Source organism: Mustela putorius, unplaced genomic scaffold (genome assembly GCF_011764305.1).
Source record: "Mustela putorius furo isolate JIRA1106 unplaced genomic scaffold, ASM1176430v1.1 tig00000450_pilon_pilon_pilon, whole genome shotgun sequence".
NCBI lineage: Eukaryota > Metazoa > Chordata > Mammalia > Carnivora > Mustelidae > Mustela > Mustela putorius.
In genome coordinates this window covers 15,697,443-15,712,371 of record NW_025421385.1, presented here as the reverse complement: position 1 = coordinate 15,712,371, position 14,929 = coordinate 15,697,443, and the positions used below count along the sequence as shown (strand labels likewise).

The 14,929-nt window shown below is 39.0% G+C and overlaps 1 protein-coding gene across 3 annotated transcripts in view; it reads left to right on the top strand.

Annotated features, from left to right (window-relative positions):
* PLEKHG1 (pleckstrin homology and RhoGEF domain containing G1) overlaps positions 1-14,929 on the top strand; it is a 216,491-nt gene that overhangs the window by 40,731 nt on the left and 160,831 nt on the right. The gene's annotated exons all lie outside the window — the stretch shown is intronic.

Sequence of the window (14,929 nt, the reverse complement as noted above, 5' to 3'; positions counted from 1 at the left end):
ATTTTGTCCTTTTCAGTATTTCTAATCTCAGTTGTCTTCACTTTAGGACCAACATCTCTGCTTTTCTGGAGGTCTTTTTTTTTTTTTATTCCTTTCATGGGTTCAGACATGTTTCCAGTGAGTTATGGATGGGATATTTTCGGACCTTCTCAGTTCTGCACTCTGGATTTTTAAGATACTCAGTAGATTGAACAGCTTCAGGGAGCCTAAATAAACTCAGCCGCGTTAAATGTTCATGTTGATCATAGGCTATGTCCTGATTTGGGGTATGCTTTTAAGACATTAAGTGAATCTTAAAGTAAGGAAACTTGATAGTGGGGAGATTTGGCAGGTTCCCAGTGAGTTGTTAAATGTGTCATGGGCCCTAGTTTCATGCACTGGGTGAAACTCATAATGGATTTTGATTACTATGCTTGGTAGTTAGTGACTTATGAAAGGCAGGACTATGGGCTTTTTCCACTTTAAATACTGTATCTTTGAGGTGTTAACAGAGGGCATTCTTAAGTTGAAGGGAATGAACAATCATTATCTTTCCAGGCTGTGTTATCCTTTGTAGAGAAGTCAACAGCTTTCTGTGTAAATAATCAGCCTCAGCATACCTAAGATTTGGGTTCTGTTTAAAGACAAAAAAAAAAAAAGATCTATAGATATGTATTCCACTTTGGGGTCATTAGGCAAACTTCAAAGTGTTAATGCTCAGGAAAAGAAGCCCAATTTTGAATTTTTTTTTAAGATTTTATTTATTTGAGAGAAAGTGAGTACAGAGGGGTGGGCGGAAAGCAGGGGGAGAGAGAGAAGCAGACTCCCTGCTGAGCAGGGAGCTGGACTCTGGAACTAGATCCCAGGACCCCGGGATCATGACCTAGCCAAAGGCAGATGCTTAACCAACTGAGCCACGCGGGTGCCCCTGAAATTTTTTATATGGGTAACAATTGGGGCATAAAATAGCCAGATCATGGTGTATCACTGAGGCTTTTCTTTTTTTCCTTAAGTTAGTGTAAAATATGACATCATAAATAGTCACACCTCTAGAGAGGAAGCAGAATGTCTTTCGAGCATCTTTTAGGTGGAGTGACCAGGCTACGAGGGATTACCACCCCCCGCCAGCAGCTGTAATGGCATGTGCTTTCTAATGTCCTGTGACATGATTAACTCGGCTCACTCAGCCCCTTGTTCCGGTTCACTGAAGACTTCCTCCTCCTGCCCTTCCCTGTGACCATCCATCCTTCACGAGAGGACAGGCACTGCTTCTGGACAAGGGAACTGGTCTTCCTGTCCTCAGTTTTGTGGATACTCTTGCTTTCCTATCGGAGATGGGATAAAAATCTTTTGTTTAACCAGAATTTCTAGTTAGCTCCCATGTGCAGAGCCTTAGGTTTTGCTCATTTTGAAATATTCTCTTTGTTAGAAGTTAGACACCTCATGAGTAAGACTTGACTTCTTCGACTCTAAATGGATGTATTGTTTTAAAAATCTATATCATTCGGAAGGGGTTGAAATCAAGCATAAAAACCTCATTTTCAAGTTCACCCCCTGCTAACAGTTGCTATATTGATCCTGTTTGTCACCAACTTCTTTTCTAAAGCCTTCATGAAGCCTTGGCTCTGAAAAATGGGGCTATTTGTATCTCTCATTCACTCCTTCTCCACTATGATTATGGTGACAAACGCTCCCTGGCTTACCCGGGACTTGCCCAGTTGCAGCACTGCATGTCCCATGCCCAAGAACCCTCCTCAGTGCCGGGAGGGTCGGCCCCTACCTAGAACCTCCCGGGACATTAGACTATAATTTTTTACAGAATGAGGTTTAATACTTCTGTTATACTTATTGTCGCAGCGTAACCATGAATGTTTATTTTGTCTATGGGTTGTTTCTAACAATCGAAAGCCAACAGACCAATATTATTCACTGGGGAGCCAAGTAATATTACCCAAGTAATATACCGATCCATAGGGAATAAAATTCCACTCCAGATCACAATTTTTGCTGCTTGAAGAGTTTTCCAACAGCTTCATGTATACGTTCCTCTACTTTGGGGTTATATTCGACTCCAGTTTTTAAAATCCCACGTTGTTCTCTCCTTTAGATTCCCATCTTCACTGGGTAGACTATTCCTCAGAGTAACTTTTTATATAGAATATGCATGGATGGTAAGCTCTGTTACTGCACGTTTGAAAATGTCTGATTTCGCCTTCACACGTGATTGATAATTTCAGTCTAGATTCAAAATGATAGTTCTTCTGCTTTGAAGGCATTGCCCTTTGGATACCTACAATCTAGTGTAGCCAATGAGTCTGAGGACTGATTCTTATTACTTAGTTGATTGCATATGTATCTGTCTGTTTACCTCTTTGAAGCTTTCGGGAATTTGTGGATCTAGTAGTTCACCAATGATCTTTTCTCTTTTTTGCTGACCTTTGAGATAAAGCCCACTCAGGCTCAGGTCATTTTCTCCCCACCAATACTTACACAGTCTTCAAAGAGAAGTCTGGCACATGGGTTTCCGACCTCTTGCAATCAATTCTCCATATCCTTCCTATTTTCCATCTCTCTGTTTTGGCTCTATGTTCTGGAGATTTACATTTTGGAGCCTGCTGGATAAGTCTTTAGCCATAAAAATTCTATCATTTAGGCCATTGGTTTTCTGTCTTGGCTCTTATTTTTTTCATAATCTGAAAATTTTCCCATTCTTGTTCTTTTTTCCATGAAAAGAATATGAATATCTGTGAGTATTATTCCAACTGTTATGGAAGTATTATTCTTGATAGTGATGAACTTGACGGATGATCTTCTTGGGTTGCTTAGAGTTTGTGTTTTCCAGCATCAAACACTTCCTTAATTTGTTCATGTTTAGATAGGACACGTTACTGTTTTCCAGCCAAACCCCAGCTCTAGCTAAGTTATCTATCTTGGTTTTTTGGAACGATCGAGGCTCTCCTACCTTCCGATGCTCTCCTGCAGCTTGTGAATGTCTTTCTTTCCATTTCCCGACTCTTCCCTCGACTTGCTCTGATTGCCCTCCCTCCACCCCGTTTACATAAAAGTTATGGGGCCCTGACAGCCACATGCAGTCTCCCCTTTCTCTTAATACTCCTTGGCTCTTGCTTGAACCTTTCTGGTCATTGCCTCAGTCTTGCTGAGGGTCTCCGCTGCTTCCGTGCGATTCCTGAAAGGAAGGTGGATAAGGGTGTCAAGAGGAAAAGCAAGTGCCCTGGAGAAGATGGGGAGGTTTAGTGACCGGGTAGAGGCTGCCCCTGCCGGGTACCTCTTGTGTAAAAATAGCTAATCAGTAGTTAGGAGCTTACATTTTCACCTCTCACATAGAAACTTAATGGCTTCTAACAGTTTTTCATAGTATTTTATGTTGCAACATTCTTTTAAGTAACAATTAGTTGATAGATGACCAGAATAGAAACTATTAAGATGCTCTTTACATAGTTGAGGAGAGGGTAATACAACCTGTACGCATTCTTGAAATTTCCCAGCGGTTTGACTTCAGTAAATTACCACTTTACATACAGCTTTTAAAATATATTTAGATTTAAGTTTAAAGGGCGAGAACCACTTGTGTAAACATCATTGAATACCATTCTTTTAATGAATGGGGTAATGTTATTTATATTCTTTCTTCACTTCCTCTGGAAAGCCCGTTCCTTTTAGGAAGGCTTTAACTTATATTGTACTGAGCCTGAAAAGTGAAAGGAATTCACTTTAGTATATTTTAACTAAGCCACAAATTCTTACTGTTGCTCCTGAGAAGTGTTTGGCCCAAATCTCTGCGTTCCATGTTTCTAAATTGGATGATCTTAAAATAGCAAATGACAATACGTGCGTCCCTAAAGTAGTGAATAGGAATGCTTAAGGGATGAAGAACCCTTATTTTACTTTCACTTTAATAGAACAAATGTTCTCTTTCTATCCCTTTCCTCCCTCCCTCTCTCTCTTTTCTTTCTTTCTTTCCTTCCTTCCTTCCTTCTCTACTTTCTTTCTCTCTTTCTTTCTTCCCTTCAAATCTATTTTGCAGTTTGTGTTTCAGGGAAGCTGTGAGTGATGCCAGAAGTGATGACTTGGGGTTTCCTGGGCTGCACTAAGGAATCTGGATTCACCCAGATAGCAGTGAGGGGACCTTTGGAAGGATTGAAGCAGAGAAGCAGAAGGTCACATGATTGCTCTGTACAGATGACAGGATGGAAGTAGGATTAGAGACAGAGCAGAGGGGAGGTCATGGTGTAATCCACACCAGAAAGCTACGAAGCTGTGTGCTAAGACACTAAAAATTCTAAATTTTTATTCTGTGTTAATTACACAGCCTTTTGACCATTTACTGGTTATTTTATAAAGACTTAGCCCTTTTGGAGCAAGAAGGGACCTTGGGGATCTTTATGCCACCCTGTGATTTTTACCAATGGCCAAAAACCTAGGAGCTAAAGAAACCAAGCAATTCCTCTAAGTCCAGCAACTCATTGCTAGCAGAGCGTGGGTACAGACACTAGTGTCCTGATGCCAAAACCAAGAGCTTTGAGGCCACCTACCCTTCTTACCTGCTGTCTGTGATGCACATGCCCAAGCCAGCATCCTACCTAAGGTTTCATCACCTGGTGACTGATGACACAAAGTATGATACTAACAGACATAGTCAGCTCACGCCTGCTCTTCCAAATGACATCTCGTCTTCCCTACTCTTCCCAAATATACTTTCTTGCTCATCACTTTCAGAAGATGATCTGGTCTTTTACTTCCCAGGACAAATGACAGAAATCACCTAAGACCATGTTGGCCACTGCCTGTCATCAAACCAAGTAACTATCCTGTGCCTGTCCCTTGTGATAACAGCTAAAGGAGCCCAACCTTATTTAACACTGTGTCCCGAAGACAGGTCCCAGTTCGGCCTGTCTTTTCAGGGAACTTCAGAAAATTTCCCCATTTCTGTATTTTCAACCTCTTCTTCAGTAAAAGATCTGTTCTGTCAACATGTATATATCCTCTGGACGCTCCCACTTGAAACTCAGCTTGCCATACATACTCAGTGAGCATATTTTACTCTGTCATTCATTTAATAATCACTTGAGAGCAAGTACCCCGTGGTAGGCATTGGTGTGCTGTTGCACACAAAGGAAAATGGGATGTTATGTGGTCTAGTGGAGCCAATGGATGCTAAACAAGTATCTATAGATGCTAAACATTTAGATTGGAAAGTGCAATTCTAACTAACTTTACGGCAGTAGATACGACATTTCAGTATTTGCATTGCTACTGTATTTCAGTGTCATCATGAAAATTGGGGCGGTGTGTCCTGTTTAGTAGGTCTGTACCCTAGTAGTGCCCTGCCCTTTGTTCTGCGTTTAATATCATGTGACCAAAGGCCCATGCTGTTACAGTTCTTGTAGCTTGTATATACCCAAGTAGCTGGGCTAAAAATACGTCGAAGCAGAAACTGGAGAAATATTTATCTGTTCGTAGTGTTAAGTGCAGACTCCTTGAAGTATTTCTGAAAGAACTTTCCTGCTAAGTTTGAATCTTCTTAAACCATTGAAATAACTGTCTGAGTGCACGCTACGTACGCTCATGACGTATTTAATAAGAAGACAAATAGTTTTCTCAAGTACAGATTTAAAATGACAAGGTCTCCATGCCTATGTCAGTTATCACCCATCTATTTTCCTCATGGGCTAGCTACATAATTCAATTTTAGCATTTCCCCTCTTTTTAGAAGTAAAAACACCACATTTGCAAAACCAGAGATTTCCAGGAAGTTCTAGTTGCTATAATGGCAAGGAGCAAGCAGATGAATAAGTCACTGTTTGGTAGGAACTGTAAAATGTTTTATTGGAAGTCTGCCCTCCACATGCATGTTTCCTTTTTTTCTCTCCTTGAACCTGAAAGCTCATTGAAATATCCTCAAGATGGATGTTAAATAAAAACGCCCTGATATATTTGGTAGTTCACTTTTTTAAAAAAGCTGAAGTCAAAGCCTGTGTTTCTTGACTGATGTGGAAAGGTCAAAAAAAAAAAAAAAAAAAGACCTTCAGTGAAAGGAAATTACCTTTCTAAATATAACATTCTGAAATGATGTAACAGTTTTTTCCATAGGTTGCCTGAATAAAAGTAGTGTTTTTACAAAAGCCTGGTTTAAAAAATATATATATTCTATACTCCACTATTAAATAAACAGGCAACCACAGTTCAGGTTTCTAAAGCTATCTCTCCAAATACCAGATTTTAAATAACTTGCATAAGAAACATGGCATCTTCTGTTTCCTTATACTAAAATCAATTTTACTTATAAAATATTCCAGCATTAGAAACCACAGCCATCTGAATTCTGTTCCTTTTGGGCAATTTCTCTATGTTAATTAACGTCATTCATTTTCCCTGCTTGCTAACACATCTCAATCGCTCCAGTTACAGATCTGGATTCAAAAAGGCTCATGGACTCTAATCCATACAGAAGGTATTTCTTACACAATTTTTCTGCTTAGAAATGCTCATCCATTTCCCTGATTCCTCCATTTTATCAAATACAGAATCTGCCAAATCTTAAAACTTTCCTAGTCACCTTCCTCCTTCTTATTTATGCCCGGACTTGAAGATCTTTGGAAATTGCCTTATCTGTAGTATTCCTTCACGGATGTGTTACCAAGCCCAAGTTTTAATATTTAAAATTGTATTGCTTTTATGCTTTCGAGAGCTCACTGTGTAACTGCAGCTGCCTCTGGGCTTTGATGTTAGCCGAATTGATGACCCTCCCTCCCCCCACCCCCCACCCGGCCTCATCCCACTGGCTGGAAGGTCTGCAAGGTTAGGGACTGAATCTGTGCCAGTCACTGTTGGACCATCAGCACCTGTGCCTGGTCCCCAGTTGGTGCTGAGCTGTTGGATGCCTTCCAAGTGCTTCAGGGGTAGCGTGGGTTGCCGGGGTGATAGGGTACTGAGTTGGGAATGTGTGGATAGCTGTACAGTAGCACTTGAAACATGGTTACCATCCAGTCTGTTCACTGATACGCATCCCTCCGATGCCCGCCATCTCAGGCAAAGTCTCAGTATTCCTCTTTGTAACCCTAGTGTCTTTCACAGCACTTGAATGAAGGCCATTCATTCAAGAATCATTCACTACTTCACGTTTTTGCCCAGAGTCCCCTCTAACACTAAAAAAATAAAAGAGAACGATGTTGAAATCCCCAGTTCTGTTTGGCCAGCTTTCCTTATTCAGAGGTCCACTTTGTTGTAAGAATGAAAAAAAGAGAGGAACATAGGGGAAAACAGGAGGAAGGGGTCACATGCTGGAACTCCTAGTTTCTGACCAAATATTAGAATTAACAATCCTTCAATAAATAAGTGTGCCAATTGTTGGTCACTTCAAAAACAAAAGGGAAAAAAAAAACCAGGAAGTGACAGAATCTAAAGTCTGGGCCACCAAAATCTAGTATGCACAGTTTTTGCTTTCTGTCTGCTTTTGGTTTCCTTTAAAAAAAAAAAAAATTCACAGCCAACTTACCATGAAATCAAGCTCAGAGTTGGCAAGTATCCAGTATCAGCCTACTATATCTTCATAATGTATAAAGAACTTGAATCATTTCTGTCTAGTCTGTCTAGGTGTGATCCTGTGGGTGCCAGGAATTGATACAGACTAAAAACTGAACTTAAGAGTTCAACTCACTTCTAAATTTTATTTATAAGCTGCATGCCATGCCTGAAAAGATATGCAACCCTAATATACAACATGGGGTTGAGTGAGCGGAACCTTCATTTTGACAAATTGTTCCTGATATATCTGTTAAAATGCCACTCAAAATAATTCAACTTATTCAAATTGCTTGATGTGTATAGTTGTTCCCAGGAACATGCCCATTTCATAATAGGAAAAGATTTTCTTGGAGACAGTGTCCTTCACTCACTTAATAACCCTGCACCTGGTATGTAGCAGGTGCTCTGACATAATTTAATCAAATTGTAGGTAAGAGCAGTATACTGACGGGGGAGGAAACCAATAAATAGTAGCTATTGAAAGATTTTTACCCCTTTTCCATAATCTCCACTTCCAAATGCTAGGGTTTGGATTTTTTTTTAAGTGGTTGAGACTCACTGTACTTCTTCCAAAGAAAGGAATGACCGATTAGACATGTCAAATTAGAAATAAAAATGGACTTGAGCTTGCAAGGAAAGCTATAGAGTGTCTGTCTTTGGAGGGCTCTTTGAGAATAGAAGTATATGCTTGTCCGTAATAGATCCTAAACCCTTGTTGAATGAATGACTAAAAACCAAGTCTAAGGTATTTAAGTAATTACCTGCATGAATGAAAAATTCATGGGATTGTTTAACATTCTTATTCTGAAATGTTTGATTATTTTAATTCTCCCCATTCCCTTCCCACCGTGATCAACCAGTTTCTCCTGTGAATTCCATTGCTACTGGATTTTCTTCCTTATGTCTGAACAAATGTGTGTACCTATCGCATTTCAGAACCAAACCTTGGCTCTATAGGAAGACACATATAATAATACTTTTCTGTATATTTTCAAACACAATTTTTAAAAGGTGTCTTCACCAGTAACAATAAAAAGAAGGTTCCTAAAAATATATCTAATGAGAGATCTGTGAGACCTTTCTGTAAAAAATGGAAGAACTTCAACTTTATGCAAACATACATTTAAAAGATCTAAACAAAGGGAGGTTAGGTAAAAGATGGTGATTCTCCCCATACGGGTCTGTCTAGTGCGATCCCAACCAAAATCCAACAAGTTTTTGGCGGAACTTAGATTGATCCTAATATTTATATGGAACAAAGATCCAGAAATAGCCAAAAGAATCCTGAAGAAAAATCAGGTAGAAGGATTTAGAGATATTATTTATGTTGTTATAAATCCATAGTATTTTAGACATGATTTTGACAGTAAAGGTAAACAATTAGACCAGTAAAACAGTAGCTCTGATGGGATGCCTGGGTGGCTCAGTCGGTTAAGCTGTTGTCTTCAGCTCAGGTCATAATCCCAGGGTCTTGGGATCAAGTCCTGCACTGGGCTCCTTGCTCAGCAGGGACCTGCTTCTCTCTCCGCTTCTGCCTGTCACTCTGCCCCCTTGTGTGCTCATACTCTCTCTCTCTCTCTCTCTCTCACTCTCTGACAAATAAATAAAATCTTAAACAGTAGTTCTGAGACAGGCCCTTGCTTATATTGAAACCTTACATGTGACAGAGCCGAATTTGAAATTAGTGAAAAGAATAAATTAATAAATGATACTGGGGTAATAGGTTATCCATATGGAAAAAAAATGAAAGTAGATCCCTGCCTCATAGCATGCATAGTAATGTCAAATGCATCAAGGACTTAAATGTGAAATATACAATTTTAAAGTTTTGTTGGAAATGTGATAGCATGGCTTCATGTCCTTGTGGGCACTGAAACAAGACACAAAAATCATTACACCATAAAGAGATATACATTACAGCATCATATTTAAGAACTTGTGTTTGTCGAGAGAGACTGAAGATAAGCCATAATCCAAAACAGGCATATCAATTTTTATATTGGGGAATATACGAAGAGCTCCAACAAAGGCACTAGAAAAAGATAATTCTATAGTAAAAAGGACAAAATGCATGAACGAGTTTCTCACAGTGAAGGGAATATGAATGGCAAACATACATATGAAAATATATTTAACCTCATTAGTAACTGGGAAAATACAATCTTAAACCACAAAAATACAATGTCCTACCCAGAATAGCTATAATTAAAATATTTTCGTATCAGGCGTTGGCCATAATATGAAGCAAAATGAACTCTCATATACTGTGGGCAGAGTGTTACAGTCACTCTGGGGGAAAAAAAAAATTGGGGTTACCCAAAAATGTTCATGTGTGTAATGAATATCCCAGCAGTTCCAATTCAGATAAATACCAGGTAGAAACATGAAACCAAGGTGCATGTACAACATCGCTTGTAAGAGGGAGGAAAAATTGGAAATAGTCTAAAAGTCCGACAGTGAAGCCTATATATATGCCACAAAGTATCCGATGAAATGCAATGAAATACTATCCATCAGTGCAAGCAACTGCACTGCCAAGTCAGCCACGTAACATGGAGGAATCTCGCAAACCTAACATGGAGTGGGAGAAAGCATGGACGGCTGCAGTACCTCTGGTTCTAAATCCCCATGTCTGGGGCTGGTAGAAGCAATTAAAAGTCTGTTTTGCTGGTGATTTTCATAAAATACCCCAGGTTAGGTCTCCTTGGCCCTGGTTGGTCTGCTTGGGCCATGTCCTATTCATGAACCAAGGACAGTAATCAAGGGATGAAATAAAGACGAACAGCTTAGCCTAATTAACATCATTCAGAGCTCAAGAGCTGGGACCGGGGTAAAGGAGAAGAAAACGTTAATGTGGTTGCTACAAGGAGGGTAGATAAATGTTGGGCTTCGGGAACACTCCACTCACTTCCAGCAACCAACTTAGGAAGTCTCGAATTACACTAGCTGTTGCTACTTGCTTATGGTCTATGAAGGATAAGAGGTAGCTCAAAGCAGGGCAGGTAGAAGCAAGAAAAAGTGCTTTATGTTGCACGGACCTAGAGTCACAGGTTATCTTGCCTTCTCAAATCAGAATGGACAGATGTTAGTGGCCCTCCAGGGAGGTGGGTCTGGGGCAGAAGCAGAACTCTAGTCCAAACGCAGAGATGCCCTTTGGATGTACATGGTTCCATTGCCTATTGCTTCAGAAATACTTTGTTTTTGTCCATTTGACCATTTGTGTTACTGATTCAAAAAATATTTTCTAGGGAGAGGGGCTAAAAAGGAATACTTTCTGGTTACGTATGGGAGGAACTTTGGAAGACTTGACCTTTGTTGGCATTACCAGTATTAACTACATTATGGTCTACACTGGTCTAAAGTCTCGTGATTTCCAGTAGCCCCTTACGTGTATCTCTACCCTTACTTTGTTTCTTCTGTGAAGTTCATGTGTTTCACCGAAGAAATAAAGATAAGAAATTTTGTGCTTATGTACATAGGGGCTCCTGTATTTCAAATAGTTTACATTATAGGGGAAATGTTTATGCTTTGGGTCTTTGCAAAGTCATTATCATGAGTTCCAGTGTTTTATCTGACATGACTTTAAATTGTGCCTTGTTTAAGCCATGCCAGCTCAGACCATTAAAAGCTGCTTTTACTAGTCACTGGGTATTACGGTTCTGCAAAGCAAACAGGGCTTTTATTGTGTCCTCCACATAAAGAATGAAGTTGGCCCCTTTTGTGTGCAATTTTTGTTCACATTCATTCTGATGAACTAGAATTGATTATGTAGTTGATTTCAGGGCATTAAAATTTAGTCTCCTCACTCTGTTTAACATTAAAGGTAAACTAATTTTAGACACTGTAGCTAAAAGGACATGGTGACCTATTTTGGACTTCTGTCTCCTTTTTATAAGTCCAATCCTGACATTTTATTTATTTTTATTCTCAAACTCACATTACTTGTATTTTGCCTTTATAGCTTATTTTAAACATCACCTTGCATGTATTCCAGAAGTTTAGCATTGTTCTGTGGCCAAAAGCAATAAAACGTGTCCTGTTTTAGCGTGATTCAGTGACGTGCAATCAGCATTTTCTTTTCATAAATATAACATCAATGGCTATTTATAATCCTTCTCCAACCTTTGAAAGTGTAATGATGTGTTTTAGGGTTTTTTTTTTTTTAATATCAAATTCTATTTATTTCTAATGCCCTGAGTGGGTTTTGCACTTAAGGCCGGATAATCAAATATTCTTAATGTGTTTTTTTTTTCTAGAAATCCCATCTTGAATTTATAGAACAGCCTCTGAGGCCCTCACGTATTCACCTATAAATAAGCATCTCTGGTTGTAAAAGTCTCTTGCTGTTCTCATATTCTCATATAGGCAGTCGACCATCTCAGACTAAAACTATAAATACATTGTTTTGCCTCATATTGAATTTCCTGGCTAAGTACTGCCTTTTCTCCTTTCCTAAAAATGCATATTTGTACTTTTCATCATTTCTCAGGAGGAAACCATTGTCCTAAAGATTTCCTTAAATGTGCTTTATGTAGATTCTTTACCGTAAGCATCATTTTTCTGAATCTGATCTATTTTCAGACTTGTCTCCATTTTCATTTATTTGTGACTGGTCATGGCTGCAAATGAACACCAACAAAAAAAAAACCCCATTGCTTTTTATGCACTGTGTTTCAAATAATCTTATGGCACCTTCTCTATTTCCACTAGACTTTTTTTAGATATTTCTCTTGACTTTTCTGGGTATTCAACCTTGTCACCTACTGATGGTAGTGATTTGGCCTGTTCCCTTCCTTTCATATTGCACTGTGAGCATATTTTATGACTGGCTTTTAAACAAAAATGTTGTCGTTTTTAGATTTTTTTTAAAGATTTATTTCAGAGAGAGAGCATGCAGGGTGGGGAGGGGCAGAGAGAGAGAGAGAGAGAGAATCTCAAGCAGACTCCATACTGAGTGCAGAGCCCAGCCTGGGGCTCAATACCATGACCATGAGATCATAACCTGAACCAAAACCAAGAGTTGGACACTTAACCTACTATTACCCAGCATCCCTGTTGTTTTTAGATCTTTTTAAAAATCATGGTCAATGATCTTTTGATTTCTAGGTTTCAGAGAGTTTATCAAATATAGGCGTTGAGTTTAGTCCTAATGTTTTAGCATCTTTGAACATATGAATACGTGTTGGTCTCTTATGACTTATTGACAGAGCACAAGGAATCTATTTGTATAATGTTTCTAGAATAAGCCCAATTTACACCCTGGTGTCATTATTTAAATATACTTGAAATTTTCTGAGCATTTTATTTAGTATTCTTCTGCCTTACTTACCTAGGTTAAACAAGCCTCATCTCTCTTTGTGTATTACCAGGTTTGGTTATCAGCCTTATACTAGCTTCTTCAAACAAACGGGGGAACCTCACCTGTTCTATGTGCTCAGAGCTTTTTATGTAGTTTGGGAATCATTTAATCCTAACACTAATCCCTATTTATTAGTTCTGTGGCTTTTATGTTTACAGTTCAGTTTTAATAATTAAATGCATCTGAGAAACTATTTCTATTGAGATGTTAAATTATTCACAAGAATATTTTTACATATACTCAATTCATTTTTTTTAAAGATTTTATTTATTTATTTGACAGAAAGAGAGAGAGAGAAAGAGAAATCACAAGTAGGCAGAGAGGCAGGCAGAAAGAGAGGGGGAAGCAGGCTCCCCGCTTAGCAGAGAGCCTGGTGTGGGGCTCCATGTGGGGCTCGATCCCAGGACCCTGAGATCATGACCTGAGCCAAAGGCAGAGGTTCAACTCACTGAACCACCCAGGCATCCCACATATACTCAATTCCTAATCTCTTCCATGTCTATGATATATTCTTTAGTAATTCAGCTAGATATCATCATGATAAACACTTAAGAATATTCCAGTTGATTGAGGGATGAATCAAAATAAAAAGGAGTGGAAACATAATCACATAGTAGCACTGGTAGAAAGTGTTAAAAGCAGGTAAACAAGGGGTAAGGTATGCAAATTATTCTAAGAATAGTCCAAATAGACTGAAAACTTCTAAAGTTTTGAAAAGTTATTTTTAAAAAACTTTACTATAATAATTAGCCCCATCTAAGTCTGAAGTTCTAGATCATGTCATAAAAAGTGGAGAAATAAGTGGGAGTAGATATGAAAGTGAGCCAATTTTATTTTGCATATGAGGGACAAAAAAATGCAATTTTATTGTGGCACTAGTAACTTGTTGGGTTTTTTGTTTTAAATTGGAGAGAATAAAGAAGTGAAATATGTATTTAGTTAAGCTTGAAATCAGTAATAAATATAATACAGGAAAGGGAGAAATAGAAATAAAAAGAGGAATTTGTGATTTAGATATTTAAAAAACGGTCACTGATTCATTACAGAGTGAAATACCTCATAGACAGATTTCAGGCAAAGCCAGCTGATAGGTTTCTAAACACATTTGGTTTTTCCTTTAAAACTCTACAGACATGGAAATGTCTGTGGTTCCTTCTTTTTAAAAATAGAACTTCCCTATGACCCTACCATTGCACTACTGGGTATTTACCCCAAAGATACAGATGTAGTGAAAAGAAGGGCCATCTGTACCCCAATGTTTATAGCAGCAATGGCCACGGTCGCCAAACTGTGGAAAGAACCAAGATGCCCTTCAACAGACGAACGGATAAGGAAGATGTGGTTCATATACACTATGGAGTATTATGCCTCCATCAGAAAGGATGAATACCCAACTTTTGTAGCAACATGGACAGGACTGGAAGAGATTATGCTGAGTGAAATAAGTCAAGCAGAGAGAGTCAATTATCATATGGTTTCACTTATTTGTGGAGCATAACAAATAGCATGGAGGACATGGGGAGATAGAGAGGAGAAGGGAGTTGGGGGAAATTGGAAGGGGAGGTGAACCATGAGAGACTATGGACTCTGAAAAACAATCTGAGGGTTTTGAAGGAGTGGGGGGTGGGAGGTCGGGGTACAATGTGGTGGGTATTATAGAGGGCACGGATTGCATGGAGCACTGGGTGTGGTGCAAAAACAATGAATACTGTTATGCTGAAAATAAATAAAAAATAAATTTAAAAAAATAGTGGCCAGAAAAAAAAAAAAAAACCCCAAATTTTACCAGAGATGTAAATATCACCCCTGTGGACTTCCACCCCCATCCCAACTACTTTGCAGAGATAGAAAGGGGGACAAATTATGGGATACAGCCATGGAGAGGAATCAGAGATAGAGCGTCCTTGACCTTAGAAAGTTGTTCATCCAATGGATGACTTGGGCTTCAGGGATAGGAATAGTGTGGTTGAGACTGAGTGGAACCACCCACTCTCCTCCTGCTTTCTCTCTTCTCCAGGAAGGAGAACTTCCCAGCTTCTGGGAGGT